Below are 27,629 nucleotides of genomic sequence, written 5' to 3' on the forward strand. Positions count from 1 at the left end.
CATAACTTAACTTCAGAGTTAAGTGTTGATACATGCCTAGGTTAATACAAGAGACAAAACTTTTTCTTGCAATAGCACTCTGATCCAAAAGAATTTACAGTTTTCGCGAACCTTCCGCTTGTTTCGGCTATAGTGCTAGGGTAAACTCGACAATACTGATTGCTCTAGCTGTTGTATCCTAGGAGATAGATTAGTTTACATGGGTGGCCCGAAATATATTTTTAGGGACCTCTGTTTAAAACAGAAATCCCCAACTACCTCATTGCTTAGTTTTTTGGTTTCTACTCCAGTTTTGGTTTTGTTTTGTAAGTTTGTTTAAAATTTGCAATAGTGTATAGTTTGCGTTACTATTTTCTATTTATTTCGAATTTATTACAGTATGAGATATTAAATAAGATTGTTATTTTGTTTTGTGAATGGTTGACCTACGGTACTCTATACACAAACATATCACTAAGGGGATTAATAAACTAACGATAATGAGTATCGCGTTTCAAAATGTCATTATCGCGACATCTTGCAGGTTTCCTACTAGTGTGTCTATATATATCCAAATTAGTAATATTGTGTTATCATAGGTTTGGATGAGAAATCCGTTAATTTTTTTTCTTTTTTTTTGTGAAGTCGATTAAGAAGATGATGGAGTCGAGCCAGGACATTAACAATTTTTGTGTTATGACTTGATGTAGATGAGTTCCATTAAAATGCAACATTAATGTGTGGAGGGCAAAAATGAACATAATTCCAACGCAAGTGGCGTTTAGCAGAAGAATATGCAAGTTTCGGCGACAATCTGTGTCTTTAATTTGTGTGGCGTAGTTTGATTGCCGACCACATTTTGGCTAAGTGTTTGGTGGCTGTGGATATATAGAACTTCGTTGACAACTGGTGAAGAGTGCCTCCGTTCATGGTTAATTCCGTTAAAGGTTTGTTAGAGCTAGTCGACCAAGTGGGCTTGGGGTGAAGAAAAAAGTGTTATCAATAGCATATATTTATCCTTGCTTGTTGGAGGATTTGAAAACCGATGAATGAGAAGATCTTTCAAGGCAAAGAGGTAAAGATTGAGGATATTAAAGGTGACATAAAGTCGTTGGAGGGGGGGGGGTGTGATTCAAAATTAGGACGAAATATAAAACGCTCCGTTGAGAGAAAAATAGTTAAAATGTTGAACCATTGACGATGATTTGTAAAATGGGGCCAATATACAAAAGGTGATATTATTTTTTTTCCAAGTTGCCATATAAAAGAACTATGTTATCAATATAAACTTGCTGCTAATTTAATGAATTTTAAAATATATATATATCTGGTCAATACCTTGTTAATTTAAATGATTGAAGCTAATATATGATGTACTAGCATCTTTAACACAATCTACATGCAAACAAAAGTTGTACAAGCTCTCAACAATTGTACGAACTCTTTTGGGACGGCAACACTTTTATTAAAACGGCCACATTAGGAAAATGCTATGAGCTAACTTCCAACAAGAACTTGTTTATATTGTAGGCCATACGTAGATATCAACAAAGCATGATCACTATTCACTGGACATATCAAAAGTACAAAAAATTAAATAATAACCAATACCTTAATACCTCATTAACAAGGATGATATAAATGGGAATACCATCTTTAAAAAAACGAAAGAGAAAACTTACACAGAAGACAGGGAATATCATGGAACCAAAGGGAACACTTCCTGGCGTTTCACTTCCGGTTCCAAATGTACAAGAACTTGTGAAAAACAGCTCCTGACAGTTCCAGCTAGGTATATTCACCCTGATCAAGACTCTACCGGCATATCATCCTTGCCATCTTTAGGGCCTCAAGTACCCGTCATTGATATGGCTCGCTTATTGTCGCAAGATTTGGTACATGATTTGGAAGTCGAAAAGCTTCATCTTGCTTGTAGAGACTGGGGCTTCTTTCAGGTATGTATATATTATATGTGTTTTTCATATACTAATTAAGACATGCATTTCAAGAAAGCTTATTTAGTAATCGAAAATTACAGTTGAGAAATCATGAGGTGAGTTTTTCGTTACTCGATAAACTAAAGGAACAAATACAAGAATTCTATAAGTTGCCAATAGAGGAAAAACAGAAATATGGACAGAAGCCGGGAGATCTTGAAGGATTTGGACAAGCTTTTGTCGTTTCAGAGGAGCAAAAGTTAGACTGGTCAGATATGTTTAGCATTGTCACACTCCCTTCTAATCTTCGAAAGCCACACTTGTTACCTAACCTATCTCACCCATTCAGGTGAGTTCCTTCTCTCTAAATATGTGAAAATAATTATTTTCTAATACTAAATTATTTGTAGAACGTTTAAAACAAATTTCAATAATTTATATTTGTTTTTGTTAGCAAGTTTGCTCTCCAGTTTTCAAAAATGACGAGGGCAGTCTAAATTAATGGTTTGTTTTTGTTAACATTAATAGTGCCTAAAATGGATGGCAGTCAACTTTTACATTTAAAATTTAAAAAATACCCAAATATCATAGTTAAATGTAGTTTACACCTCTATGGGTCAGCACGCTTTTGCGGGTGGCAACCCTTGTCTTCAATTTTTGGCATTCGACACGCTGACATACGCAAGAAGTGGCAAATTGAACCCTGTCCATTATAGTGCCTATTATACCTTTGCACTTTCCATCTCTGTCGTATTTAAAAATAAAGTTTGAACCCTCTTTTACTTTTCCATCCAAATCTGAATAATAAATAATGAATGTTGTGTTTGACTTAATTATACTTTGACCATGTTGTGTTTGACTTTCGGTTTGTGTTAATCAAATATAACTCTAACAATAATCTGATTAACTAACATATTACTAACAAGTTTGACTCTCAGTTTGACCACTTGTTTTGACTTTCAGTTTGGTGTGTTTGACCACTATCTATTGACCACATTAAGTAACATAACACCTATTTAAGTAATTATGGATTGGTATTGTACCATTGTTTTTAAGTTTTTTAAGTCTACTTAAATTTCTAAATACGCTTTAAGTTATAAGACTGTCTACATATGCTATAACTACAATGGTGTTAGGATGGAAGTTTACTTAAACCAGATTAACTAACCTACAACTACAATGATCAAAGTAACATGTAACTAATCACCAAAAATGATTGAGAATTGTTGGACGTAATTTCCAATTTAATAGGCACGTTGTGTGTAGGCGACCAGGTTGGACCTATTGGCCCGTGTGATTCATTATTATGTAATGAGTTTATGGGGTTGTAATTAGGGTTTATTATATTTGGTAATGCCTTGACTAGCAAGTTAGGTTAGTCTATATAAATCGAGTTATGGTTAGATATTATAGAGGGTGGGCATGATGTAACCGAGTTAGGGTTCATCAATAGTCAAACCGAGTTAGGGTTTGAGGATTGTAATCCGTTTTTGGAGTTATATTTTAGGATTAATAAACAAAAGTTATTTGTTTACATCGTGTTTGGTTTTTAATCCGAGACTTGAATTGGTACCGGAGCCAAGTTCAAAAAATCGATAATTGGTGGCGGTGACCGGTAGCTTGAGGAAGAGCTATCAATAGCGCTATTGGAACCAAGTTGGGTTTCCGAATCGTGGGTACTGTGATGGCGGTTAGTCAGCGATTAAAGTTCTAAGTCGTAATTGTTAGGATTAAACGCACACACAAACCGAACACACACGCGAAAGCAATAAACGACACGAGTATTTAACGTGGTTCGGTCTAAACTGACCTACGTCCACGGGTGGCAACTAGATATATCTTTATTGAGTGACTATGATTACAAGTACATAACAATAATATATATAGATACACTTAGGGTTTGTATCTTATTAAACAAGAAATCTAACTCGGGCCGGGCTTCGGTCTGGCCACCCTACACCCATCTACCCTTTGGATTTCATATAATAAACCGGGCCAACAAGGCCTACGAACCCAACAATCTCCCACTCGGAGGCCTTGAGTACTCTCGTCTGCACTCCCATTGTACTTCTGTAATCTTAACATTTTCTAGTTGCCACCGCCTTCTCATCAGTTAACCTGAAGGCCTGCTGAAGCTCCACGGAGCTCCAACACGTCAGTCACGGCTAAAACTGCCCCTGACCTGTTCTCTGTTCCTACGGGCTCCCAATGAAACAAACTACCGGATCCTGAGATACCCTTAGAAAAAACACTCTCCATATTCAGCAAGCAATCCACTGGAGAGACTTTTACAGCTGAAATACTGATTTTCTAAATCCACTTTCGACCTGGAATTGTAACTGAAACACGACATGTGCTCCCACTGTCACGATGTCCTCCGACTGATTTAACCTTTCTAGCTCGTTCATCATGAATCTTCACTTTGGCTCTGGGTTTGTTACTTGCAAAACGAACCTTCTTCTGCCCACGAGATTCTGTGAACCGGACTTTGTCTTTCACCAAAACTGAATTCACTCCTTTTGGTGACATATCAACCATATACAACAAACCCATTTTCGAGCAACCACGAGATTCCCTTTGACTACTTTCCAATGCCCATCCCGAACTTAACATCGTGCCCCTGGTCATCCAACTGCCCAACTGAAATCAAATGTTTCTTCAAACTCGGAATAACCCTCACGTCTTTCAAAGTCCAAGAAGTACCGGCTAAAGTTATCAAATCAACATCTCTCATACCCGTAACCTCTAGAATATCATTGTTTGCTAGTCGAACCTTTCCAAAATCCCCAAACTTTAGATTCTTCATTGTTTCACTACAGTGAGTGCCATGAAATGATGCACCAGAATCCATCACCCAAGCATCAACGTTACCCTCAACACTAAGAACTAAAAACTCATCACTACTGACCCCGTCATATGTGTCGTCTTCGGTAACGTTCACCTCTTTCTTACCATTCGGACAATAATTCCTGAAGTGTTCCTTCTCTTTACAACCCCAACATTCAATATCTTTACGAGTCTTAGACTGACTCCTCTTCCTGCTCCCACTACCTCGTTATTTTCCCCTACCTCTACATCATGTGACTAATATATTACTTGATGATTCACCTGAACTTCTGCGTCTTGAATCTTCTTCAAGAATTAAATCCAGAATCCCATCAAAAGTAATTTTTGTGGACGAACTACAAACCGCAGTCACTGTTTGCGACCAACCGTCGGTCAAAGAGGATAACAACAAAAGACCTTGAACTTCATCATCAAACATAATGCTGACTGACACTAAGCGGGAGAGATTCAAGTTAAGATTATTAATATGCGTTGTAACTGAATCAACCTCTTTCATTCGATTTGTCACTAGCTCTCTAATAAGATAGACCTTATTCGTTGCCGAAGGCTTCTCATACATGTTGGATAGTGCCTCCATCATAACACGGGCTGTGGTTTCTTTCATTACGTTAAACGCCACATCTTCCGACAACGAGAAAGTAATACAAGCCCTAGCTTTCTTGCCTAACTTCTTCCAATCTGCTTCTGACAACTTTTCTGATTTTTCATCCTCAAACACTACATCCAAGTCTTTCTGACAAAGTAGCGTTTCAATTTGCATCTTCCACCAACAAAACTTCTGTCCATCAAACTTCTATATCGAAACATTTCCGTCTTCTGCCATGACAATGACTAAAACGAAAACCTGGATAAAAAACAGAGACAGACAAAACAATGGCATGGGCCTGAACTTAACGACTGTTCTACTGAACTCTGTTAAATAATCAACCTTTTAAACGCAACGGAATAACAAACTGTAAATCAGAAAACTGAAACTTTAAACTAAAAAGATAAAACCTGACAAACGCAGTTGGCACTGGTTATGCGTTTCTTTACACAGTTTCTTCTGATAAACAACGGTTCTTCAACAAAATAGGATCTTGATTTAATTAATCCTGGCTTGTTCGCTTAACCAAAACTAAAAAATTCATGCTCCCAATCCAAAAAACAATAATTTCCTAAGGATTATGAACCCCAAAATAGGCTATTGCCTTCTTCAGCCAATTAAAAAAGGTCAAGCCCCTTTCTTTGTCTTCTTCCTCGAAACAAACAGAACCAAAAGGAATAAACAAATCCTATTTTTTTCTTTACTTCTTGAATGGTGCACAAATGCAATTTTATTTAATTGTTGGTCACCGCATGCAAACTGGCAATACAACTTAATTGCTTTCTAAATCACAAGTCTTCAATCGTCTCCCGCTAAAACGCACCTGCGATTTAGCCTCTGGATCTGGCTCTTTGATTCTTATCTCAAATCCTAACTACTGATGACGTGCTTGACTAAACCCTCATCGTTATCGTCGAGCTGGGTTAGCGGCGAAACAACAACGCAGTAAACCCTAAAGACAATCGGAAATCATAGCGGCGGTGAAACGTTTGGCGGCGACTCGACTGGTTCCGTGTTCTCGTTGTGTAACGAACCTAAGCTCTGATACCACTTGTTAGGATTAAACACACACACGAACCGAACACGAACACGCGAAAGCAATAAACGACATGAGGATTTAACGTGGTTCGGTCTAAACTGACCTACGTCCACGGGTGGCAACTAGATATATCTTTATTGAGTGACTATGATTACAAGTACATAAAAATAATATATAGAGATACACTTAGGGTTTGTATCTTATTAAACAAGAAATCTGAATTGGGCCCCCTTTGGACTTCATATAATAAACCGGGCCAACATGACCTACGAACCCAGCAGTAACTGGTGATCGGAGTATAGACGGAAACAACAGCCGGATGTTACAACGATCGGAGTTCTGAAACGGGCTTTGTTTGTTTTCTTGCGTTCTGCGATTAAACGAAAAGGAAACAAGTTATTTAGTTAGATAAACAAGGTTGGGTTTAACTAGCTAGAATTTTTGGTTGGCTATTTGCTTGTAGAAGTCAAAAAAGAGGTTTGAATTTCTATATTTTAGTAGACGAAGAAGAAAAAAAATATAAAGTGTGTTTTTATTTTTCTTCCCTTTTGGTTAAACATCTTGAGTTTTTCATTGGTTAAATAAGACAATTTGACCAATATTTTTGAGTTTTTAATTGGGTGAACAAGTGGTTCAATTAAGAGTTTGTGTTAGGATTAAACGAGTTAGGTTTTAACCAAGGTTTTATTTATTTTATTTTACGACCAAGTAGGTTCGGTTGTGAAAGTTGTTCACGGCTAGTTGATCAGTTTGTATTTGTTCCAACGAAGTGGATCAAGGGGTTATGCGATGCAACTACGGGACATCAATCTGAGCGATTCATATTGTGTGAAAAATTGATCACCTGCAAGGGGTGTGAAATTCACATGAGCGATTCAAGAGTGGTACCGTGTGGTACCGGTGTTTTCTTGAATGACTCGGGTGGGAAGTCGGTTATGTGAAGCAATCAACTTGTTGTGAAAGCGGGTTTGAGATTAACTGATTTGTGACAGATCAAAGTGTAGTCGAGTTCGGGAGAGCAAAAAGAACACAATCATGGATCAAAGAGAAGTTTCAAGAAGCCAAAGCCGAGATGATGAATACCATATGGTTGTGAAAACCGAGAAGATCAAGATCATGAGTCAAATCACAAGGGTCAAAGGAAACGAGTTTGGAGATAAAGAGCCACCTTTTTCGAGTCGGAAATTAGGGGTGACTGTTGGACGTAATTTCCAACTTAATAGGCCCGTTGCGTGTAGGTGACCGGGTTGGACCTATTGGGCCCGTGTGATTCATTATTATGTAATGGGTTTATGGGGTTATTATTAGAGTTTATTATATTTGGTAATGTCTTAACTAGCAAGTTAGGTTAGTCTATACAAACCGAGTTATGGTTAGATATTATAGAGGGTGGACATGATGTGACCGAGTTAGGGTTCATCAAGAGTCAAACCGAGTTAGGGTTTGAGGATTGTAATAAGTTTTTGGAGTTATATTTTCTGATTAATAAACAAGAGCTATTTGTTTATACCGTGTTTGATTATCGATCTAAGACTTGAATAAGTTGAGCGATGAACATAATACTCACAATTCTAATAGAGCATGCCTAAAATTTAATGCACCTTTTCTAAGTGATATCTTGACATTTCTTTGACTTTTGATGAACTAACAATGCACAAACTTTGATCAGGCCTAGTGTTTTCTTTCTATCTTTACTGCAACATATAACATACAACACAAAACACACACATAACTAGACCTAGTTAACTGTGTATACTATGTGTGGCCATTGTGTTGATTCTTAACATAAGTAGAACTGTTCGAAGATATGCAAAGATTAATATAAGATAGTGTAGGGTCGGATCAAATAACCTGATTAACTACCCATAATTGTTTGGTTCAAGGACATTTCAGTCGTAATACTAACATATTCATTGCATACATACGACTACCATAAATTCCATGATTAACAACCAGATTAACTACCCATAATTAAACCTAATTAACATATAAATTGCATACATAAGACCACTACCATAAATTCCATGATTAACAACCTGAATTAACTACCCATAATTAAACCTAATTAATATATAAATTGTATACATAACACAACCACGGCTGCATTGATTAAAACGACATGTTTACTTTGTGAACTAACATATAAATACCATGATTAACTAACCTATTGATACACATTGCATGGACATTCCAAAACTAAAATATATAAATATTTATATATAATTAAACCAAGATCAAATTTAAACAAGCAATATATACACTACTATATTGGCCGGAAACTAGATCTTTGATATTGAATTGATATGATAATAAGACGAACACTTGATAATAGGAACAACACACTTTGATCCAAACTTGAACTTAGATTGAATGATTTAAGACGTTCTGATTGTTGCCCTATTTTTAGATTACATGAACAAATCATGAATTGACACTTGTACATGGAAGTTACAAACTTCCATATCGACACATCTAGACCCTAGACTTTACAGACTTGTTTAAGTATAACTTAAACATACTTTTAACTAATTACACTATGCCCCTTGTACTTCTTGATGACGAGTGATTAATACTACATTCACCCCCTTAGTCACGACCATCTTCATCAAAATCTTGTTACTACAATGTTAGTTCCTCGTCTTCATCCTAAACTAAGTTTGTCTCCTCTCTTCCTTCCAAGTCTGGACATTCACTCCTGTAATGTCCAAGTACATTTCACTTGTAACATCTTATGTGGCTCTTGTCCTGTTGCACTGCACTATCACCTCGACTTTTCCCTAACATATGATATTTTCCTCGTCTATGCCCAAAGTCCTCCTGATTTGAGTTTCTACAACCGTAATGCTCACACTTCTGGTGTTTGCCCTTCCATTTTTTGTTTGCTCCACTGAATAATAACTTCCCATACACATCTTCCTCCTCAATATTTTTCTTTGTGCGTTCTATGGAAGCCTTTAATATCCCAACCGCTTCTTGAAATGGCATAGTGTTAAGATCAACAAACTGTTCAATTGATGCAACAATTTGAACAAACTTATCTGGTACATAACCCAAAAGCTTTCGAACCAATATTTTCTCATTCATCGCATGCCCAAGACTGCTTGCGTGTGTTGCAATCTGACTGATCTTTCCTGCATAGACATCGAGTGAATCACCAATATTCATAATAAAATATTCAAACTCCGACTCGAGTGTCTCAATGCGCGCCTTCTTAACCCTATCGAATCCAACATGTCAAACCTTTAATGCATCCCAAATTTCTTCTACTGAAGTAAGTAATGCAATTGCCGTGTTATTCTTTTTCTCATCAACTTCTGTCCCTGCTTTTGGTTCAACTGCTTCCCATATACCATGGACATTAAACAACACTTTAATTTTTACTACCCAAATGGTATGATTTGTCTCGTTAAGGATCGGGCACTGGAATGTCACTTATGTCCCTCCATCCTTTGTTGTTGCAACTTCCTTATCTTTTGACTGAACCATCTTTCATGTTGATCTCGTTGCTTGTAAGGCCCCGTTACCGGTGCCCTACTTCGGACGTTGGATTTACTCATAAACGCAGTTCTAAATATCAGAGTTAATTAAAACATTACGCGGAATATGAAACTTTCATAAAACATTACATATTAATCCATAACTTGTCTCAAAACATGCATGTCTTTCAGTAATTGAAACATTAAATATAAAACATCATGAGTCTTCAGATGCCAGACTCTTATTCTTCTGCCATGTGTCCCGCTCAAGCTAGCTGCCTCATTCTACTCACCTGGGTACATACTAAAAGTCAGCTACGCTGACTGAGTAGATAACTTACTTTACATACACATATACGTACCCGAAGGTACGCTTTACATACAAAACCTGCCCATTATTCTTCCATATACATTCATTACTATCCTTACATTATAAAGAGCATTGCGCCGTACATACCTCGGATATTATTAGGGTCCGGTACCCTCCATCCCCAGATATATTAGGGTTCGGTCTCCCTTTTTCCTCGGATACTATTAGGATCCGGTACCCTCCTTCCTCGGATATAATTATGGTCCGGTACCCTCCATCCTCGGATATTATTAGGGTCCGGTCTCCCTTTCTTTCCTACTTTCATGCCAAACCTTTCCATATATATGATTGTAAGTTTCATACGTACATACGTCATTCATTCATCATATACACAATCATATCATCAACTACCACATGGCATTGCATGCAATATCCGAAAATCGTTCACGCGCCGACAAGCTTTCATTCATGTTTAAGATATATATATATAATTACATACAAGTCATACATGGCATACACTTACCATTTAAGGTAAGTGTACTAACTTTCACATCGGGTATGCACGCAGCCCCGAAAACATAACAAGGAATGGGGCTAGAAACTCACCTGAATGCAGTTACGTTCCCCGTTAATAGTTATTGCATTCATTTGTTGTGCACGACTAACTGTATAACAATTACACGTATCAATTAACTATCACTACCCATATCGCGTTTCTAGTCTAATTATAACCCTCAACGAATGGGGGTCCGGGGGGTCCAAGGGGTAGAGCCCCTGGCTGGGGTCGAGCTGCCAGGTCAGTTTGGAAAAATTTTATTTCCATTAACTGTCTTAACACATTTTCCATTAGAATTTTAAATCATTATTTAATTTGTTAAATTAAAAGTTCGAGGGCTTCTTTGTAATTAATTCATTCTTTTCTAAGTCCATAGACTGCTATGTCATTTCATTAAACTTCTAGTTCGTTACTTGGATCTTTAACGAATTGGTTTGTCATAAAGAGTTGGTCCTTGTTACGAATTGAACCCTCTAACGAACCGGTCCTCTGACGAATCAGTCCGTATAACGAACCAGTCCATATAACGAATTAGTCCATGTAACGAATTGGACTTTCTAATTCGTTATCTCTGTTAACGAATGGTCATAGCGCAATTCGTTATCTTTTCCATAGCGAACTGGGACACGAACTAAGGCTAGTTCGTTAAGCTTCCATTAACGAATCGCTTGACGAATCACCCCTAGTTCATTAACTCCCCATTAAAGAATTAGGGTTAGGTCAGAGAATGTCAAACATTCTCTGACATATCTTTAACCTCGTACGCCGTTTTCCGGCTCCGCCTTTCCAGCGCCGCCGTCGCCGGAAAACCGCGACTTCGCCGGAAAAACGAGATCTGACTCGTTTTCCACCGTTTTTCACCGTTTTTCGTCCCGTTCGATCCAAATCTAAGCTAGGGTGACCCCTAGGCTCATCTTAGGTTCGGTTTATACCCGATTCCACCCGAATCTCATGACTTTAACGGTTTAACGGTGTCAGCTTGTTGTTTCGTGACTAAATCTAACGGGTTTTAGTTCATACAACATCATACTATCATCACCTTGGATCGGGTTTAGTTTTCTAACTTGGTTCGGCTAGAGAAAGGAGAGAAATTAGAGAAAGTGCTTAAGTGTGTGTTTTGGTGGTTTATGGGATATGTGTAAATGAAAGAATTAAATGGGTAATTAAGGCTTATGTAATTATGGATCATGGGCTTAAGCCGATGGTCTTTCCTTCTTTCCTTTATAACCCAAGTCCATAACCCATATCCATTAACCCAACACTAGCCCGAATCATAATAACTCATATTTTCATTATATTAACCAAAACTTGAAAACGGGATGTTACAAGTCTTCCCTCCTTAAAGAGGTTTCGTCCCCAAAACCTAACTATTACATAAACAAATCTGGATAAAACTTGCGCATCTCTTCTTCAGCTTCCCAGGTGGCATCCGAGCCCTTACGGTGCTTCCATATCACCTTTACCAACGGGATAACTTTATGACGAAGTTGTTTCTCCTTGCGGTTGACTATCTCTATCGGTTGCTCGATGTAATTCAACTGTTCATCAACCTCAATGTTCATTAATGGCACATGAGACGTGTTATCTGCCAGACATTTCCTCAGATGAGAAACATGGAAGGTTGAATGAATTCCTTCTAACTCTTCGGGCAAATCCAGCTTATAAGACACTTCACCCACATGATCTACATTCTTAAACGGTCTAATGTACCTAGGACTCACTTTCCCCTCTTTCTAAAATGAATAATTTCCTTCCAAGGCGAGACCTTGAGCATCACATTGTCACCAACGTTAAACTCAATCGGTCGTCGCCGCTTATCAGCATACGACTTTTGACGGTCTTGAGCAGCCTTCATCCTTGCTTTAATATGATCAAACTTTGATGAGGTCTCTTGCACAACCTCTAGGCTTCCCATCTCTTTCTGACCAATCTCTCCTCAGCATACGGGAGTTCTACAACGTCTTCCATACAGCATCTCGAACGGTGGCATTCCGATACTTGAATGGTAGCTGTTGTTATAGGAGAACTCTGCTAGATGTAGATGATCATCCCAACTTTCTCCAAAGTCTAAAACACAAGCACGTAGCATATCCTCAAGGGGGTCCTCTTTGACTGTCCATCTGTTTGAGGATGATACGTAGTACTGATGTTCAACCTCATTCCAATAGCTTCATGGAACTTCTTCCAGAATCTGGAGGTAAAACGTGTATCCCTATCAGACACGATTGATAACGGTACCCCATATTTAGACACAACCTCTTTAACGAACAAATTTGCTAACGTTTCTGACGAGATAGCCTCTCGTAAAGGCAGAAAGTGAGCACTCTTGGTCAAACGGTCCACAATCACCCAGATGGTATCATGATGCTTAGCTGTACGGGGTAGCTTAGTTATGAAATCCATAGTGATGTGTTCCCATTTCCATTCAGGTATCTCAAATGGTTGCATCTTTCCATAAGGCTTCTGATGTTCGGCCTTGACTTGTAAACAAGTCAAGCACTTACTAACATAATCCACCACATCGTTTTTCATTCCTTGCCACCAGTAATCTCTTTTCAAATCTTGGTACATCTTTGTAATTCCTGGATGAATTGAGTATCTCGACTTATGAGCTTCATCTAAGATTCGACCTTTAAGATCTCCATGGCGTGGGATCCACATGCGGTCAAACCTAGTCTTAACACCATGCGTGTTTTCTATCAACTCATCTTGCTGACCGAAAATCCTTTCCTTCTTTATCAGCCCTTCATTTACCAGCACTTCTGACTGCACCTTAATGATTTCTTCGAATAGACTTGAGTTCATAATCAACTGGTATGACTTCACTGTTGCAAGGACTTCCTCATTCTTACGGCTTAGCGCGTCTGCGACCACATTAGCTTTACCAGGGTAGTACTTAATATCGCAGTCGTAATCCTTTATCAATTCTAACCACCTCCTCTGTCTCATGTTCAATTCCTTCTGCTCGAAGAAGTACTTTAAACTTTTATGATCCGTGTAAATCGTACACTTAGTACCATACATGTAATTTCTCCATATCTTAAGAGCGTGCACTACTGTTGCTAGCTCTAGATCATGCGTCGGATATTTGCTCTCGTGAACCTTCAACTGTCTGGACGCATAAGCTTTAACCTTTCCTGGCTGCATCAACACACAACCTAGCCCTTGATGCGAGGCATCAGCACAAACAACTAAATCCTTGTCACCATCGGGCAAAGCAAGGATTGGTGCTTGTGTGAGCCTTTTCTTTAATTCTTCGAAAGCTTCTTCTTGATACTTACCCCAACTGAATACTACCGACTTTCGGGTCATACCGGTCAACGGTGCAGCTATCTTGGAGAAACCTTCGATGAATCTCCTGTAGTAGCCAGCTAACCCTAGGAAGCTTCGTATATCAGTCGGCTTCTGCGGAGTCTTCCAGTTTGTTATCGCCTCAATCTTGGCTGGGTCCACGGTAATCCCTTCAGGATTAATCACGTGACCTAGAAATTGCACTTCTCGCAACCAGAATGCGCACTTCGAAAACTTAGCGTACAACTTTTCTTCCTTCAGAGTCTCCAATACCTCTCTCAGATGCTCGGCATGAGGACTCGCTTCTTGAATAAATCAATATATCATCGATGAAGACGATAACTGATTTATCCAACATTGGCCGACACACCCTATTCATCATGTCCTAAAATGCTGCGGGAGCATTCGTTAGACCAAATGACATCACGAGGAACTCGTAGTGTCCATACCGCGTTCGGAACGTTGTCTTAGGGATGTCTGTCTCTTTCACCTTCAGCTGATGGTAGCCCGATCTGAGATCTATTCGTGAGAACCAACTTGAACCATGAAGTTGGTCAAATAGATCATCAATCCTTGGCAAAGGATATCTATTCTTTACCGTAAGCTTATTCAACTCGCGATAGTCTATGCACATCCTCATACTTCCATTCTTCTTCTTCACGAATAACACTGGTGCACCCCACGGGGAAACACTTGGTCTAATAAAACCCTTTTCGAGGAGTTCTTGCAGTTGGGACATCAATTCTTTCATCTCAGACGGTGATAGACGGTAAGGCGCTTTCGCGACGGGCTGGGCTCCTGGTATTAAATCTATCTGGAATTCTATCTCTCGCTCCGGTGGCAACCCCTGAAGATCCTCAGGGAATACTTCTGGGTAGTCGCACACGATAGAAACATCTTTCATTTCCTTTGTCTCGGCTGTAGCGTTAACAACATACGCCAGGTAGGCTCCGTACCCTCGCCTTAACAAACCCTCGGCTTTTATCATCGAAATAACATTAAGCCCAGAACTTTCCATATCAACGTAAACCGTCACCACGCTACCATCTAAGGACTTTAACTGTATCATCCTACTCTTACAGACTACCTGAGCCTCATACTCAGACAACCAATCCATTCCCAAAACCACATCAAACCCTCATAAGGTCATAACATACAAAGTAACAGGGAACTCATGTCCCTCTAACTCAATCTTACAGTCCTTAACCATTATCATTATTTTAACCGAAGTGTCACTAGCAGTTTCTACTATAAAGGTTTCAGACACTCGGCAACATTTCATTTTAGCTAATTTACTAAATGATGTGGCTACGAAACTTTTGTTCGCTCCCGAGTCGAATAATACTGAAGCGGAAATACCGTTTACTAAAAACATACATGTGACTACATCTGGAATCTGCTTGGCTTGTTCCTGGGTCAGTATGTAGGCTCTAGTTCTTAGCCTAGCCTGATCAGCATCTTTCTTTCCACTTCCTTCAGCTCCACCATCAGTACACTCCCTTGCCATATGACCCGTCTTACCACATTTGTAGCATGCGGGTTATGCATCACATTTATTAGCAGAGTGCCCCACCTTCCCGCACTTATAACAGACATTTGTTCCAAGCCTACACTCTCCACCATGAGCCTTTCCACATTTGTGACACACATCCGAACCAGTACCTTACTTGCACTCGCCACCGTGCACCTTTCCACATGTCTTGCATGTCTTTCTCTCCCACACCTTCTGCTTCTTGTCTTTGGAGTTCCACAACTGAGTACCGAGCCGTTTAACAGGAGTGACCCACTTCTTATTCTTTTTCTCTTCCGCCACCACATCATCCGCCGCAGAGTCATCATAAACCGTTTCTGCGAGTACCAAAGCAGAATCAAAAGTAGCCGGTCTACTAGCCCTGACCAAGACGCGAACATGTTGTGGTAGTCCCCTGATGTAACACTTAACCCGCTTGGCTTCAGTGTTCACCATGTCTGGCACGGGCACCAGCCTAGATAGGCGGTTGAATTCAGTGGTGTATTCACGGTGTGTTATCTTACCCGCCTTCAGACTCAAAAACTTCATTTCGACCCTTTCGACCTCCTCATCAGCACAGAACTTCTCCATTACCAACTCTTTCATATCATCCCACCTCATCGCCTTTATCTCCTCTAAACTCTTTCTCTGAACAACCGAATCCCACCAGTACATTGCCTCATCACCAAACGATTGGGTAGCATAACCCATGGATTGGTCGGGACTACACTCGCTAATACGGATAACCTTGTCCATAGTGGTTATCCATTAAAGAGTAGCGATTGCGTCTCCCAAACTAGTCAGCTTCGGCGGGTCGCATCCCTTAAAGGACTTATAGTTGCACCCACCCCGGCCCCTCTTCTTATCATCAACCTTCACCGACCTAACCACACTTGACTCCTCCTCCTTCTCTCTCTCATCATCTTTCTTACTCTTCTCCCCAGACTTCTCAACTCTTTCCCGGCTTTTAGCAGACCCTTCAGGAATCAGGTTCTTCACAACAGCTGCTACAGCTTGAACAATGGCTTCTTGAACTGCAAGGTCGAGTTGATGCCCTTCATTGTTGTTTGGGTTTCGCCCAGCAGCGCTTCCTTCACCTCCTGTGTTGGAAGTTGTTTCAACTGAAGGTTATCGGACACGACGAGGCCTGCCATGACGTCCAGTGCGGCCTCCTGCTCCAGCAACTGCCCTAGATCCAACCATCGTATTCTAAAAAGGAAAACACAAACGTCATCACTCAAGGAACCATTTAGTACAAGGATAGTAAGGCTAACATGTAATAAAAGTGGCCAGCTGTGATTAGCTGATCACGTTACTTTCCGTGTCCTATACACTTCCCTTATGAGTCTATTTGTGTGGTTCTACTCTTAAACAATTAATCAGTCAAACAGTCCAGAATTCCTATCCCTAATATACACATATCCTTTCTTTAGCAGTTAAGCTAACATTAGCATTCATTATTTAATCATACACTTTACCTTTACTGAGCTTGTTTAAGTGACACGTGGCATTCTTGAACTGGCATCTTCTTTCTTTTCTTATTTAAATCCCATTCTCTGTTCGAGTCTAAGCATGTAGGATGCTTAAATCTCTCGAACTTTGATCTGATACCAAATTGTAAGGCCCCGTTACCGGTGCCCTACTTTGGACGTTGGATTTAATAAACGCAGTTCTAAATATCAGAATTAATTAAACTTTACGTGGAATATGAAACTTTCATAAAACATTACATATTAATCCATAACATGTCTCAAAACATGCTTGTCTTTAAGTAATTAAAACATTAAATATAAAACATCATGAGTCTTCAGATGCCAGACTCTTATTCTTCTGCCATGTGTCCCGCTCAAGCTAGCTGCCTCATTCTACTCACCTGGGTGCATACTAAAAGTCAGCTACGCTGAGTGAGTTCTAGTTATCAGATAACTTACTTTACATACACATATACGTGCCCGAAGGTACGCTTTATATACTAAACCTGCCCATCATTCTTCCATATACATTCATAACTATCCTTACATTATAAAGAGCATTGCGCCCTACATACCTCGGATATTATTAGGGTCCGGTACCCTCCATCCTCGGATATTATTAGGGTCCGGTACCCTCCATCCTCGGATATTATTAGGGTTCGGTCTCCCTTTCTTTCCTACTTTCATTCCATACCTTTCCATATATATAATTGTAAGTTTCATACATACATACGTCATTCATTCATCATATACACAATCATATCATCAACCACCACCTGGCAGTGCATGTAATATCCGAAGATCGTTCACGCACCGACAAGCTTTCATTCATGTTTAAGATATACATAATTAACAAACAAGTCATACATAGCATACACTTACCATTTAAGGTAAGTGTATTAACTATCACATCGAGTATGCACACAGCCCCGAAAACATAACAAGGAATGGGGCTAGAAACTCACCTGAATGCAGTTACGTTCCCCGTTAATAGTTATTGCATTAATTTGTTGTGCACGGCTAACTGTATAACAATTACACGTATCAATTAACTATCACTACCCATATCGCGTTTCTAGTCTAATTATAACCCTTAACGAACGGGGGTCCGGGGGGTCCAAGGGGTAGAGCCTCTGGCTGGGGTCGAGCTGCCAGGTCAGTTTGGAAAAATTTTATTTCCATTAACTGTCTTAACACATTTTCCATTAGAATTTTAAATCATTATTTAATTTGCTAACTTAAAAGTACGAGGGCTTCTTTGTAATTAGTTCATTCTTTTCTAAGTCCATGGACTGCTATGTCATTTCATTAAACTTCTAGTTCGTTACATGGTTCTTTAACGAATTGGTTTTTCATAACGAGTTGGTCCTTGTAACAAATTGAACCTTCTAATGAACCGATCCTCTGACAAATCAGTCCACATAACGAACTAGTTTATATAACGAATTAGTCCATGTAACGAATTGGACCTTCTAATTCATTATCTTTGTTAACGAATGGTCATGGCGCATCGGGGGTAATTCGTTATCTTTTCCATATCGAACTGGGACACGAACTAAGGCTAGTTCGTTAAGCTTTCATTAACGAATCGTTTGACGAATCACCCCTAGTTCTTTAACTCCCCGTTAACGAATTAGGGTTAGGTCAGAGAATGTCAGACATTCTCTGACATATCATTAACCTCGTACGTCGTTTTCTGGCGCCGCCTTCGCCCGAAAACTGCTACTTCGCCGGAAAAACGAGATCTAACTCGTTTTCCACCATTTTTCACCGTTTTTCGTCCCGATCGATCCAAATCTGAGCTAGGGTGACCCCTAGGCTCATCTTAGGCTCGGTTTATACCCGATTCCACCTGGATCTCGTGACTTTAACGGTCTAACGGTGTCGGCTCATCCTTTCGTGACTAAATCTAACGGTTTTTAGTTCATACAACATCATGCTATCATTACCTTGGATCGGGTTCGGTTATCTATCTTGGTTCGGCTAGAGAAATGAGAGAAATTAGAGAGAGAGCTTAAGTGTGTGATTTGGTGGTGTATGGGATATGTGTAAAAAAATGAATTAAATGGGTAATTAAGGCTTATGTAATTATGGATCATGGGCTTAAGCCCATGGTCTTTCCTTCTTTCCTTTATAACCCAAGTCCATAACCCATATCCATTTACCCAACACTAGGCCGACTCATAAAAACTCATATTTTCATTTTATTAACCGAAACATGAAAACGGGATGTTACACTGCGTTGATAGTCAATCCCGCTTCCTGCGTTGACAATCAATCTTGCCTTCTACGTTGATCTTTAATCCCCTGACCAAAAATTCTGAACCGTTGTTTTCAATCTTTAAATAAATTTTCCCTTGTTTTGTAATTCCGTTTTCCACTTAATAGAAAATCACAAAACAACAACCACTTTCACTTTATTGCCCCGAAACTAAACGGACCGAAACACACCGAACCACCACCGTTGGTTTCTCGTTCTTTGCCGGAAATACCGCCGGCCACCACCACAAATCAAACCTTGAATTTTTGGACTTCAAAACCCAATATTGTTACACAAACCTTCAACCTATTGTGGGATAAAAGCACCGAAACTTCTGTTCGTTAAAATACGTCCGAAAACTGGCTTGACGGGAAAATGTTTTTTTCCAGAATTGGTTGTCGGAAAAACGGGTTTCACCGAAAAAGGCCTCTGCCGCTTTTTTCTCTTGGCGGAACTTCAATATCAACGGAGAACACCGTTGATAACCACCGTTGTTCAAATTTCACCCGAAAAACACCTACCGGAAAAACGAGACGCCGGAAAATATTTCGGAATCTGCTACTACTGTTGTGTTTTTTCTTGTCGGGATTCTTTCTTTGTTGCGGAAATAGCCACCGTTGATCTTCAAATGTTCAATCTAATCAATCAATTCAAGAAAATTTTGATGATCTGATACCAATGTTGGCCCGAAACTAAATTATTGATATTGAATTGATATGATAATAAGATCAACACTTGATAATATGAACAACACACTTTGATCCAACTTGAACTTAGATTGAATGATTTAAAACGTTCTAATTGCCGCCATATTTATAGATTACATGAACCAATAATGAATTGACACTTGTACATGGAAGTTAAAATCTTCCATATCTACACATCTAGACTTCCATATGACAACAAAATGAATTGACACATATCTACACATTTTTAACTAATTATACTATGACCCTTGTACTTCTTGATGACGAGTGATTAAAACTACAAACTATTATAAAAGATTTCATATATAAATATATTAAAATACTTACCTGATTAATTAGTTAATTTACAAATGGTTATTAAATAACCTACTGGTTATTATATTTTGTTGTCATAGTATGATCAAGATACCTTTAATAATACAAAACAAATTATTTATCTAATATATTACCTTTGATCATACTAATACTTAATATCTTAATCCTACTCCATGAGCTCCAACTAATCAAGAAGAATGTATAGTTAAGATATGGCAATCCCTTTAAGACCACTTTGAGTTCAAATCAGAGGTGGCCATGGGTGGCAAAGAGCTTGATTCCCCCTACAAAACATGAACATATTTAACTTCAAACACTCCCCATTTAGAAGTTACCTATGAACAATGGGGTCGAAGATTGTAAATAGCCAGATTGCTATAGCACAAAACGGACGAAGAGGACAATGAAGACGATGAACATGCTGGCAGTTACATGGGGTTTGGATTTGCACAAAAATGAAGAACTCAGGGTTATATTAACTCGGTTTTAAAGTTATGCAGAAAGTACCAGATTACCACTAGCCTAAAAGATTTTAAACGGTCAAATTTAACAGTGTAGTCGTCAGGGTGTCGGATGCTAAAAATTGGACACAAGTGTTGCAACAAGCAAAACCGTGTTGATCACATGTGTGAAAAAAACAATTAAATCCAAATATCCCATATATTTAAAATCAAAATAAAAGGGCAAACTGTAAATAAATAATCTCACCTTTTGTTATTAACTAGTAATAATATCACTTTTAAAAATCTCTGTCAATGGTCCAACCTTTCGACTATTTTTCTCTCTTAATGCACCTACGTTAAAAAAATTTTAACATTCTTTTTTTTCCGAATTTTAAACCGATGTTTTAGGGATTTTGATCAGAAAAAGGATACGAGTGGACTGATGTAAAACTTATCTCGAAATGGTGATCCAAAATATGAAAAAGTGTTTCAATTTGGGTGGCTGAATTTCCAATTAACAAAAATTAAGCCATTTGAATCACCATTTAGAGATAAGTTTTATATCAGTCGATTCATATCTTTCTTTCGATTAAAAGCCCTAAAACATCAATTTAAATTCAGAAAAACACTTAACGTTAAGTGTTTTTTAGCGAAATGTCCATTGAGAGAAAAATAGTTGAAAGTTAGACCATTGACCGAGGTTTTTAAAGAAGAAATTATTATCGGTCAAGATACAAAATGTGAAATTATTTATTTCCATTTATCATATAAAATTTAACTTTTTAAAGAAATATATGTGGGACCCATCACAACTCTTAGACCCTTCAACCTTGTTTTTTTACTGATTTGTTTTTTTACTAAATCATATTATTCCACGGGTTCTTCTTTTATTCTTTTATGACGTTTAAAATTAGGCCTGTAAATGAACCGAACGTTCGGTGAACTGTTCGTGAATTGTTCGGCGAGAAGTTCGTTTATGTTCGTTTATTTAATAAACGAACGAACATGAACAAAAAGTTTGTGTTCGGTTAATTAAAATAACGAACATGAACACATGTTCCGTTCGTTCATTTATGTTCATGAACGTTCATTTATGTTCGTTTATTGTGTTCGTTTATTTTTGTTTATTTATGTTTGTTTATGTGTTAATAAAAAATAATTAAATATTATTTGGATGAGTCATATACTTAAAGTTTTATATTTGTTAATTTGTGTTCATTTAAGTGTTTCATGTATGTTTGTTTATGTTTTGTGTTCATATATGTTCATTTATCTTTGTTCAGTTATATTCATTTAGAAACGAACACATATATTCATTTTTTAAATAAACGAACATGAACATAAATATTTGTTCGATTAAGTGTTCGTGTTCCTTTAAAGTTAAATGAACGAACACGGACATGCCCTTGTTCATGTTCGTTCAATTCGTTTACATGCTTTCATTATTCACATTGATGAATACATCGGTCTTAATCTCTAGGCTCTGCCGATTTTATTTGTGTTCGTTTGTGTTCGTGAACCGTTCATGAACACATTCCTTAATGAACGAACACGAACATAAAATCTCGTTCGGTAAGTGTTCGTAAACCGTTCGTGAACACATTATTTCTTCAACGAACGAACACGAACAAGGCCTTGTTCGTGTTCGTTCGGTTTGTTTACAACCCTGTTTAAAATATTACATTTGATACGATTATGAATATAATATTATCACTTGCTTATTTTTATCTATCTTTTGACGTATGTTTCGTTAAATGGTTTGTACATGACACTCTACAAGTATTCTAAGCATATATAAAACAATAAGTCATTAAAGGTTTTTTTAAATTTCCTTTTTACATGGCCTTTCAATCCTATTAAGTTAGTTATTCTATTTCTATGATAGTGTTTTACGTTTCTGCCTAACTTTTGTTATTTCACATTATAACGTGCCGTAACATGACTTAACGTGTCGAATTCCACATTTACAGTTCAACGTGTTTACATTTAGACCTTTACAAGCCTGACACAACGAGCAGTACTTAAAACTAGTTATAGTATTTAAAAATTCACCAAACTAGTTTATCTATATGCTTTTTAATTTTACATTCCTACAAATTGTCATTTCGGGGTAAAAAAAGAAAAACACATTGTCGCAAAATGGATTAAACAATTAAACTTATTTGCTCATATATTGTTTAGAGAGAAACGGTGTCAAGTATATTAATATCGTTATTTTTATTTTTATATTTGTTTAAATTATAATTATTTACTAAACATGTTGTATAAAGAGATGCATCTACAAAGAATTCTGTTTACAAACATTTATATTATAAAACTGTAACTAAAAACATGTTTTTATAGAAATGTAAAATGTTTTCATATGAAATTAATTAATGCTCATACGTATATTTTCATAACTAACACAGAGAAGCCATAGAAGAATACTCAAAAGAAGTTGAGAAGGTTGCCTTTAAAACTCTAATGTTCATGGCAAAAGCACTAAAGATGGAGGATGAAGAGATGAAAGTATTGTTCTCTGATGGGCTTCAAGCGATTCGGATGAACTACTATCCGCCATGTCCACAACCTGAACAAGTCATCGGCTTTACCCCTCACGCAGATGGTAGTGGGATCACTTTTGTTCTTCAAGTGGATGAAGTAAAAGGTCTTCAAATAAAAAAAGATGGCGTCTGGATCCCGGTTATACCAATTCCCGACGCATTAATTGTTAATATCGGTGACGTCATACAGGTAAGTTAGTTTTCTTCTGTTAATTATTGTTTTTTACGGTGAAACACTCATAATACCCATTTTTTGTAACTCGAACCAACACTTTTGTAATGTGTATAAACACTAAACGCCATTTAGTATTGTTTGATATGTTAGATTTGAAAATGACATTGTTGATGTGGGGAGATCAAAAGTTTACCAATTAATGACGACATTAGTTATGGAATTACAAGAGTTTATAATTAATATTTCATGTCTTTTGGTTTAATTATTAGAAATCCAATAGTTTTCTATTTCTTTTAAATAGTTGAGATTTTGTGATGTAAAGAAATAAGTTTTGAAAAACATAAAAAAATCATTTCCTCTCTATCACAGTGTGTGTTAGTGTGCGAAGGACCTGATTGTCGGTATTCTTTATGAATCAACGATAGTTGGAAGAATTGATCCTGATATTCGTGTGAATCAACAGGTTCAATTATTTATCTTATTTACGATCTACGTCTTTTTTTGAGAGTTTTGGGAAGTTCTTCACGGGTATTCTTAGAATCAACGTGTTTGACTTCCAATTTATCATTTTACCGCTGCATCAATTGTTCACTTTCAGATCGTGTCCAATGATGGGTATAAAAGCATCGAACATCGAGCAGTCGTGAATGCAGAGAAAGAAAGGATATCCGTCGCCACATTCATCAGCCCGAATTTGGGTATGGAGATAGGACCTGCTTTAAGCCTTGTTACTCCTGAGACACTAGCAAGATTTACCAGGGTAGGTTTCGGTGACTTCTTGAAAAAATACATGTCTAGGGAACTTAAAAGCAAAAGTAACATTGAGCAATACTATATATAATGCTCATCTACCATATTATGGTGCTACTAGTACTATATTGAAAATGTATTGTGCTTACAGAAATTGTCACGCTTAATATTGACTAGAACATTTTCTATTTATACTATTTAATCATCAAATGCTGCGTTCAACAAGGAGTTCAATAGTTCACCTTTTAATGATGTTAGATCCCAGAAATGAAAATTGTGGGTAGCATATTGTATTTGTATCAAATTTTTATTCTCGGGTTAACAAGTACTTATATAGATATCAGAAAATAGAATCATACAATAAATTTGTTGGAACAATGTCTTATATATTGTGTTAACTAGATGCTGGAGGAGAAAAATGATAAAATGGCTAGATATGCATATCAAGTTAGGGTTATACATGAGTTATACTTAGACTGTAAGGTGTGGTCATCGATTTACCGATGAAAAAGTGTACGTGGCAGGTGCCGGCGGTGAACACCGTCCCGCTCATATCGGTGCCGCCGGCGGTGAATTTTTGTTGGTGAAATCACCGATAAACATGCCGATATGCTTGACAATTTTTCAAGACAAAAGCATTATTTTATTGACTATAATATAAACTGTTAGACTTTTTTTTTTCTTTTTAACAAATTGTTAATGACTCATATTACAACTTACAAGGAAAGGCAAATAAGATGCACAAGCTATAGAGAGAAGAGACACGATAGTGAAGGAGGTTGGGAAGGTGGGTGTGTGGGGAATTGGGTGTATTTGTCACACCCCAACCTACGGCGGAAATGCCGGGGCGCAAACTGATTGTCACTGCTCTCAAAGTTACTATCATGCACAATATAAGTTTCAATATCTATTTAATAATTTCAAATAATTCAAGTACATCAAATTTATAAATAAGCAATTACATTAAACATCCAAAATTAAGTTCTTGTATCTTTTCTCTAACATGCATCCTAAGTTGCTTCAAACAATCTTGATAATCACGTCACACGATAACCTGCATATGCGTTGAAAATAATATAGTTTGTCAACGCAAGGTTGAGTGAGCAACACGCCAGTTTAAATGTACATATATTATGTATATAAAAATAAGTATTTGCAACAACTCGTATGAGAATAACAAATTAACCAAATGAGAAAGTATATCTAAGATGTCGAGAAGCACAAAGGCTATAACGACTGGCGTATAATCATACTAGACTGAGATTATGTTGGACCTCTCCGAATGCGAAAGCATACAAAGCAAATAAGCACATAAACAAGTAAGGTATAAGTTGTTAACACGTAAGACAAAGTTGCAGTTTAAGTATAAGTATATAATGAGAAATATATTTACGCATATCTCCCCAAAACGTGAAAAACAAGTAAAATAAGGGAATGTGGTACTCACCTCGACGATTAAGCAAGAGATAATAAATAGGTAAGAAAGCGGAAAACGAAGCTCTTCGGGAATGATACCGACAAGAATATCCTATTTACAATAATTGAGGAAATAAATATGGATAGAATAACGAAGCTAACAATGTATAGAGATTTGGGATTTGATGATCGGGTGTACTAACGAAAGTTTGATATTACTTAGATTTACTATTAATTTTATTATCACTTTATTTATCAACGGTTTCTCATAAATAATATTATTTTGGTTACAAAATTACCTGAAAATACTTAAGTAACTATTTATAAGACCTTGGATAAATTATATAAAGATATTTGTTTTAAATAATTATTTTAAGCTAAAAAAATACGTTTAAAGTATTTATATATTTTATATTTGCCAAAATCTTTATTAAATCTTATATACATATATTTACGTATAATTATAAATACATATATAATTTTATGAAAATACCGAAAATGCCAAGTAAACGATGTCGATCTAATAAAATAAAGTTTTATTTACCGTTAATATTAATATAAAAATCGTTTAATCCTTTTAAACAATAAACAAAAATAAATTCCCCAAAACTGGGCTGGCCGGGACTCGAACCTGTGTCCTTGGCCGGCTCAGTTCATACACGCAGACCACGCAACCAACTGAGCCAACTTGGTGATTTATTATAAACTGAAACTAATTAATTATAAACAGAAGAAAAGATTTACAAGTTTGAACAAACCCTAGAATCTCAAATCGTTCAAACCAGTTTGTGTCTAGCTAATCAAGCATAGGGTTATTACTAATTGATTGACGACGAACAAACTCATATATTTGATTACCTTATTTGGTGTTTAGATGAGGGTTAACTGAGTCGTAAAGCGTCGTCCATGATGATGATCACGAACTTGATATTGCAGTTGATGATAAACAAATTACTATTGGGGGTTTTAACGACGACGACTAGGGGATGATATCTGGAAGTTTAATTGTGTTTTTTATGATCGTTTATATGCACAATGATTTAGGGTTAGGGTCGATCGAGTATATTATAAACCGCATATTCGTTTTGATACATATAACATAATTGGATTGACGATTAGGCCCAAATTACTAAGTTTACGAGATACACAAGATCAATTTCATCAAATAAACGAAGATTATTGCCCAATATAGAGATTCTTGAATTCGGGTTCAAGAAAACTAATATGGGTCGGGTTTGCTAAACGGGTATCCAGTTTATTATATGGATTATAATAATATTTTCAGATTGGACCTTGAAGTTTGAAAATTGGATACAATTGAGATGAAATTAAAGAAACAATTAAATATTAATAAAATAATCCATTTGTTAAACGTGATATTTTTATAAAATGACCCGAACACCGAAACGAGTCGGGTTTATAAGTTTCGATAAGACCGAGTTGTTACAGTCTCCCCTACTTTAGGGAATTTCGTCCCGAAATTAAGGAAACTATTAGATTTTGAGAAAAAAATACTAAATAAAATTTAAAAAATTTATCATAGTACAGAACTTTGAATAGTTAAAACAACGTTCCAAATGCAAATCCGATAAGGGCATTTATATATAGGATGTACCATCGGCATATCCACCATGTCCCTATCATATTTACATTTGTACCGTTATTCCAACCATTTCAATTTTATATTATGACACACAATCTTGCGCACCATGATTTTCATGCGAGGACTTCGATAATTATGTTCCGGACCATAATTATTGTTATCGTTGGATGGTCCACATGATTCGTCCTATCGTGTGGATTTACAAAACGTTTGATTAAAACATGATTTTTGAGGAAACAAAAGTTTTAAGAAGTTTTAATTTAGAACACTAGAAAGTCACCAATGTATAAAAAAAATAGTTTCAAAAGTTACAGTGAATTTTAGTAAAGCAAAGAAATTTTAAGATGACTTGTAAAGATATAAGTATTTAAAGTTCAAAAATGGGGTATCTTATAAGTAGTTAAGGTTAATGAA

The 27,629-nt window shown here is 37.1% G+C and overlaps 1 pseudogene across 1 annotated transcript; it reads left to right on the forward strand.

Moving 5' to 3' along the window:
* Positions 1-1,665: 1,665 nt before the first annotated feature.
* Positions 1,666-24,287, forward strand: LOC143584439 (protein SRG1-like; annotated as a pseudogene). Its single transcript, XR_013144361.1, has 4 exons — positions 1,666-1,934; positions 2,018-2,265; positions 23,137-23,461; positions 24,045-24,287. The product of XR_013144361.1 is annotated as a protein SRG1-like (transcript).
* Positions 24,288-27,629: the final 3,342 nt, after the last annotated feature.

This window comes from Bidens hawaiensis, unplaced genomic scaffold (genome assembly GCF_021521415.1).
Source record: "Bidens hawaiensis isolate Kalapana, Puna unplaced genomic scaffold, B.hawaiensis_p1.1 tig00033129_1, whole genome shotgun sequence".
Classification (NCBI taxonomy): Eukaryota; Viridiplantae; Streptophyta; class Magnoliopsida; order Asterales; family Asteraceae; genus Bidens; species Bidens hawaiensis.